This window comes from Pseudopodoces humilis, chromosome 2, assembly GCF_049639895.1.
Source record: "Pseudopodoces humilis isolate 2021_Gansu_Grassland_sample_001 chromosome 2, ASM4963989v1, whole genome shotgun sequence".
NCBI classification, from domain to species: domain Eukaryota; kingdom Metazoa; phylum Chordata; class Aves; order Passeriformes; family Paridae; genus Pseudopodoces; species Pseudopodoces humilis.
This window is the reverse complement of record NC_142201.1, coordinates 851,721-858,815: the sequence shown is the minus strand read 5'-3', so window position 1 is coordinate 858,815 and position 7,095 is coordinate 851,721. Positions and strand designations below refer to the sequence as shown.

At 49.0% G+C, this 7,095-nt stretch overlaps 1 protein-coding gene across 3 annotated transcripts in view; it reads left to right on the top strand.

Annotated features, from left to right (window-relative positions):
- The first annotated feature begins 224 nt into the window (after positions 1-224).
- Positions 225-7,095, top strand: part of ITSN1 (intersectin 1) — a 96,123-nt gene continuing 89,252 nt past the window's right edge. For all 3 annotated transcript variants that reach the window (XM_088052202.1, XM_014255622.2, XM_088052200.1), the window contains exon 1: positions 225-352. The gene's annotated coding sequence lies outside the window, so the exon portion shown is untranslated. The remainder of the gene's footprint in view (positions 353-7,095) is intronic.

Sequence of the window (7,095 nt, the reverse complement as noted above, 5' to 3'; positions counted from 1 at the left end):
GCCTTGCCGTCATCCCCGTTTCTGATTGGTGGAGCCCCCTGCCTGTCACGCGGGGAGCGGGTGGAGCTCGCACGTCAGTGCGGGGCTGTCAGATCTCTGATTGGCTGGAAGGGGCGGGGCTCTGGCTCTTTTGTGGGCTCTGATTGGTGACATTCCCTGCCCGTCACACGGGGGGCCGCGGCCGCGCGTCAGTACGGCGGCCGCGAGGGGCTCCTCCCCCCTCCCCTCAGACGGGGCGAGGGCGGCGATGGCGCGTCCGGCGGAGGCGGCTGCGGGCGCCGCTCCGGCCCCTCCGGCCCCTCGGTCCCCTGGCCGCGGCCGGGGCTGTGAGTAGGGCCTGCACAGACATGAGGTACGGCCCGGAGAGACGGGGGCAGCGGGGGGCGCGGGCTGCGAGCGGCGGCGGTTCAGCTCAGGCCGGCGGGGGGGCAGCGCCGCCTCAGCCCCTCACGGTGCCCGGGCGTGTCGCGGTGCCAGGGCCCGGGTCTTCCTCCTCGCCTCCCTCGGTAGCCAGGGCGGGCGGTGAGTGATGCTGCGCCCTTTGCTGGGGCCGGCTGCCTTGTCCCGCTCCTGTTAGCGGAGCGTGTGGCGGTACCGCCGCGGGGATTCTGCAGCTTAAATCACCTTGGTCCCGCTGCCTCCGGCCGCTGCTCCCCGCACCCGCTGCACCCTGAGCGAGGGAAATGAGGAGAGCCATTCACTAGGAATGCCATCCCTGAGGAGTGCCCTCCCTTGGGAATGCCATTCCTTAGGAACGCCATCCTTTGGGAGTGCCGTCCCTTATGGCTTGGCAAAGGGCACCAGAGGAACGAGGGAATAATGTCGGGGCGTCAGGAAAAGGAAGCCAGTCCATGGATAGGGTTGTGTCCCTGCGTGTGCCTCTGCCTCGGATGAGCAGACAAGGTTGTGGATGATATTCCCTGTGGATATCTTTTGTTCTGGTTCAGCTGCTGCTTTATTTGGGGTGAAATATGGGCTTCGCCTGTAGAAAACAAAATTTTCTGTGACTTCTATCTTTCTCTGCTGCACGAAGGGGAAACACTTCCATAGCTTATCAGAGAGTATTGTTTAGTGAATGGTTCCTATTTGTAAACCAGCCGGCATTCCAGGTGGGATAGCATGGCCCTCGTTAAAACAAAAAACACTCTGTCCTCCTCTACCTCTTCCCACTGCCCAGTTCCAAAGTGCTTTTTGTTTAGTGCTTATATGGCAATAGAAACTTAAGGCATTAGCTGTGGATATTAACTGATTGCATATTGGAGTCAAGCCCCAAATGGATGCATTTTCTTAAATTGAAGAGGCAAACTGTATTTTGGGAGTTGATGGCTCTGGTGAGTGTTACTCCACACGGTCTTCCCTTCTTTCTTTTACCTCTTGTAGTCACCTGTAGCTTCCCTTACTGTATAGGACCTGGTGATGTTCTCACACAGGAGACTTCCTTAGGACCCAGGGAGCGGCTGCAGCTGGCCCAGCAGGGATTTAGGTTGGCTTTTAGGGCAAGGCTCTTCTTTCCCCAGAGGCTGCTGGCACTGCCCAGGCTCCCCAGGGAATGGGCACGGCCCCGAGGCTGCCAGAGCTCCAGGAGCATCCAGGGATGCCCAGGCTGGGCTTGTTGGGGGAGCTGGGCAGGGCAGGGGGGCACTGGGGGATCCCTTCCAGGGCAGGACATTCCATGATTTCTGTGATAGTTTATACCAGCAAATTGATACCAAATTCTCTTCTTTCTGTTAAAATTTTCCCACTGCACCTGCAGAGCCCTGTCTGAGGTGTGGGAGGAGGAGTCTTGCCTCTCTCTGCATGCCCACTCCCAGCTGCGGGAGGGGGATACCTGCCCATGGATGCTGACCAGGTATCCTGACTGCATCCCAAGCACAGGCAGAGAAAACAGCTGCATTTTCTGTTTGCTCAGAGCTCAGGCTGTGCAGCCATCACTGTAAATCCTAGCAGGCTGAGGCAGTCCAGCCTGTGTGTTCAGCCCTGGATTGCTGTCCCTGATTTTGGCAGCCTGACAGGGGTCATGTTTCGTGCAGACGAGCGGTTTCCGAACAGTTTCTCCAGTGTCTGAGGCTGCCCTGGAGCTGAGTGGGCTGCACCCTGCGCTTGCTGCTTCATAAACCACACTCCATTCTTTCAGCTCCTGTGTTCCCTCTCTGATATCCCACTGTCTTTCTTTCCACATAAGATCCTTTGCAGAGTAACTGTTTGCTTGGTAATTTTCCTTTAAGTCCTGGTTCTTAGATAAAGTAAGAATTGGGGTCTCAGAGCCATGACCTGCAGTGCTTACTCTGTCTCTCGCTGCTGTTTGGCCTTTCCTTAATGCCTCTAATCGTGCAATTAGGATGGATTTGGATTGAGGAAAGAATGTGAATCTAGCAATGAAATATTTCTAAATCGTGACGTTCTATAGCCTTTTATGGTGTGTCTTTTGTACTGTAATCAGGGATTGTAATTTTAGCTTTTAGTAGGATAACATCAGGAAAAAGAGGACTAGAAGAATAAAGAAAAAAATTATAGGAAAATACAAGCAATGGGTTGAGGAATGGGGAGATCAGTGGGGAGGAAGTTTTCTCTAAGAAACCATTCCCTGGCAGGGTGGGCAGGGGCTGGGATGGAATTGCCCAGAGCAGCTGGGGCTGCCCCTGGATCCCTGGCAGTGCCCAAGGCCAGGCTGGACATTGGGGCTGGGAGCAGCCTGGGACAGTGGGAGGTGTCCCTGCCATGACAGGGGTGGGATGGGATGAGCTTTAAGGTCCCAGTCTGGGATTCTGGAATCAGGAGTTGCAGCCACAAACACTTCCCTGTGCTGTGTGAAGTACCAGAGCAGAATGAACCATCAGCAGATTGGTTTGAGGGGCACAGATTGGTTTCAGCTGGGGGCTGCTCAGAGTTGACCTGCTTGGAGCCCAAGAGATGGGAGGGGTTTTGCTTTCTTTTTACCATAAAATAACCCAAGGGCTGCCTCAGCTGCTGTTGTGTGCTGGGAGCTTTGAGTGCTCATTGCTCTTGTGTTGGACACAGCTGCTGAACTTGGGATGCCCCCTCCACAGCAACTTGGTTTTGTTTTTACTTGCCAAGCATGAAATTGGGGGGTGGGGTGGTGGACAATCAGAAATGGGGTCCAGGCTGAGATCTGGTGATGAATGACTTGTGCACAGGAAACCTCACTGTGAGGTGCCAAAACCTCTGTGGGATTTGTGGCACAAGGAGTTACCCTCTTTTAAAAGTGCACTTTGTATAATTTAAAAAGAATACACTCAATTGCACTGGTTACTTTTGGCTGGCATTGACAGTACAGGCACGTGTTGGGATTTTAATTGCGGATGGAAGGATTTATAACAGTATTTGCCAGGCCCTCATACAACAAACATAAGCTGGGAGGTTTGGGAGGGCATCAGTGGAGGTGTCTGGTGGATCCAGCTGTCTGGAATGAATCTCTCCCTGGAGCTCTGGAGGTGGTCAGGTTCCTGACAGAAATTCCAGCTTTAGCTGCAGGAAAGCACTAATTACTGGTAGTAATTAGAAACTAATCTCTCCTATGCAAACAGGGCATTGTCTGTCCTCTCCAGAGGATCAGCTTCTTGACCAGAATAGAAAATTTCTGTTTAATAGAAATTAAATAATTCTGAGTGGGAAAGAGTGAAGAGAGGTATTCTTGGGCATTCCCAGGAAGAAACATTATTCTATTTTTGATGCAAAGGGTGCATTTTTACAGCATTCCCTTCATTGCAATCAGTCAAAACACAGAAAACTTAACTGACATAGCACATCCATGGTTTGGTTTTCTCTTACCACTTACATGCGTTGGATATTATATTTTACTTTTTCATGTGTTGTTTTTAAGGTAATTGAATTAATTAGTGTCCAAGTGGACATTTTTTCCCTGTGAAGTCTACTTTTCAATAAGTTGTGTGGTAAAATGCGTGTCTGGAATTGTGAGATAATCATGAGTGTCTGAAACCTCAGTCTCTGCTGTGCTTCTCTTCCACAGCACTTTCCAAACCCCTTTCTCTGCACTGTCCCTCATGGCTGTGTGTGCCCACAGTTGTGAGAGCTCTCCATCCCATGGGTTTGTAAGAGTAAGGTTTTGTGGGATGGCAGTCCTGGAAAATCATAGGCCTGATGGTATATTCCACGTTCCAGGGAAATCTACTGCTACTAATAATGTAGATTTAGCAAACCCTAATGACACTATTAAAATAATTCCACTGAAGACCCTTTGTCTCAAAAGCTCAGGTTTTCCTTCATGTTTTGATCCTTCAGATTTCCAAGGGGATTCACATGTCTTTGAAGGATCCAGCCCTGGGCATGACTAATTGGCTGTAAATGACTGGACAAGGGTTTGGCTTTGTATCATCTCAAGGTACAGGTTCATGTGCTCCATAGAAATGCACAGTTTGTAGGAAATAGTTATTAACACACTTTCAAAATACACAGAACACCTGGATTTACACCTGTAATTCCTGAAGGAGGGTTCCCTTGCAGCCAGCTGGGATGGTTGGCACCTCTCTGCAGGACTCAGAATGAACCTTCTCTGGAGCACATGGTTTTCTCTACTTCCATACAGAACTGTAAATATTTACTGCAGTTAAATATTCCTGTGAAATAATCCGAACTACCAGAGGGCAGGGCTGGATGGGATCTTGGGCAGGAATTGTTCCCTGGCAGGGTGGGCAGGGGCTGGGATGGAATTGCCAGAGCAGCTGGGGCTGCCCCTGGATCCCTGGCAGTGCCCAAGGCCAGGCTGGACATTGGGAGCTCCTGGGACAGTGGGAGGTGGCCCTGCCATGGCTGGGGTGGCACTGGGCGGGCTCTGAGTTCCCTCCCAGCCCAACCCATCCTGTACTTTTGGGAGTGGTAGTCCAGGTTTTCCAATCTCCCTCTGGAATCCTGCAGGAATCCTGACACCCAGAGGGTGCCCATGGCAGAGCTGCTTTGGGGAAACAAGAACTTTTTGTCTTTTCTGACAGCACCTTTAGGTCTCTCTGTTTGAGTCCTTGGAACCAGTGTGTGAGAGAAAGGTTTAAGTGATGTCTGATTGTGTGTTTGCAGAAGAGCTCCCACCCATCTTGGGGGGAAGGAGAAGAGACCTCTCTTGTTTTCGGCCTGATGCTCCTCCTGCCAAGCACACACGGACTTTTTGTTCCTTGCCCTCCCAGCTGAACTGTGGAGATCCAACCTTGGCTGCTGGGCAGGGAATTCAGCTGTGTCTGTACAGCCTGAACAGCCTCAGCTGCCCAGCTAGCTGAGGCTGGAGAAAGGCAGCTGCACATTCAGCTTCTGAAGGTCAGGGGGAGTTTGGGAGGGCTCTCTAGATGGAAGTCTTTGTTTTGTGGTACAATTTAACACCTCTGCTTGTGTGTTGGAAACTTGCTGCTTTTAAGTGTTCACAAGACTGATCTGAAAACTGAAGATACAGTCAAGCCAATTCTGTGTTAATCACAAATTAAATGTAGAACTATGTTAATCATCATGCCTTTATGGTGATAAAGCCTTTTATTCTAACTGTAAAAATACATTTTTTTTAATTTACATTGCAATTTCAGATTCCCAGGCACCAGGTTATGGGCTGGCCTGTGAACTGCAAGGTGCAGTATTTAATGGTTTTTAAGTAAGTTTTGCACGTGGCCTTCAGGTGTGGACAGATTCTGTGAGGATTCCTGTGCTTTTGGTGAGGAGGTGCAGCCAGGAGCTCGGTTACCCAGTGCAAGTTCTAGTAACTTCATAAATCTTCAGGGTATTTTGGGGAAGTACAGTTAATTCTTACAGAGAATCATAAAAGCTGACAACTAGAGAGCTGTGTTTTGTAATAAAATGCCAGTAATCTGGTCATGTACCAAATGGGATGATGTAATCATTGAATTTCTTGAGCAAAAATCCTGACATTTTCCTTTGAGTCACATGTGAGCCCCAGCTGGATGAACTCACTTCTCTAGGGCTCTCAGACAGACAGGCTGCTGTGATACTCAGGGCTGGGGCTGGTGGCTGTTTTGCACGGACATTTGGTGTAATTTGATTTTTTAGAGGCAGCTCTCTGCTCTGCACCTTTGCTGCAGCTGCTGCCTGTGCCTGTGGTTGCGTTCCCAGCTCCCTGACTGCAGCCATCCCCATTCTTACCTGTTCTTTTTTTCTCTCTTTTGTCCTGCATCTGTGTTTCTTCATTTTAATGGTCTCTTGAGTTTCAGCATTATCTGAAGGCTGGCAGGTGTTCTCTCCCTCTTACCCTTTGTATTTTGTGTTCATGGGTTTTGTTCTGTTGGTGATTGTAAGGGCCAATCCCAACAAGGAAAAACTTTGTAACTGGAACTGGGTTGTAGAAAGATCTGAAATACTTCAAAAATTTTCTTCCTTGCTAACACCTCTATTCATCATTGTGGGCTTGAATTGCAAACAACAGAATAAACATCAAAGAGAAGAGGGCAGAGTTTTTTTTTGGAATAAAGTAGTGTGGCATGAAGTTACTGTAGGTGTTCAGGGAAGTAAATTTAAAAGCAGGTGTGTAACAAGGCTTTCCCCCATTCTTTTCCAACTGCTCCTTATAGTTGTCTTTTTTATAGATGTATTTTTTAAAATTCTGGTTTGTAAAATTTCTATTCAGAGGAAGAGTTCAAAGCATGAACAAAGCATGAAGCAAAAGTGTTAAAATATGTTTTCCCATAAGGTCATCTATACTGAGACTCACAGCAGGATGTTGTGGGTTTTTGAAGCGTTTAAGGACGAAGTTTGGAAACAGCCATTATCCAACTTGGAAACTTCTGCATATTCTGCTGTTCTATTCTCATTCTATTTCAAACCACACTAATATAACCTGCTCATTAAAGAGCAAACAGCAACCTGCTATTTAACGTAATGCATGGATTTTAAGAAATGTGACTGAAATCTAGTTTGCTGAGAAATGAGGTGGCTTCAAGGAAATGTTGTCAAATGATGATGACATGGCCAGAGGCAGAAGGCAAATGCAGTTTGTTTTTTGGGTGGTGTAGCACTCGATGCTGTGGAGGCATTACTGACCAGCTCCAGCTGGCTGTGCTCAGGGATCCCTGGTTCCATTGGGTCTCAGGGTTGGAAATTCCCATGGGCCCAGAGCCCTTCAGATGC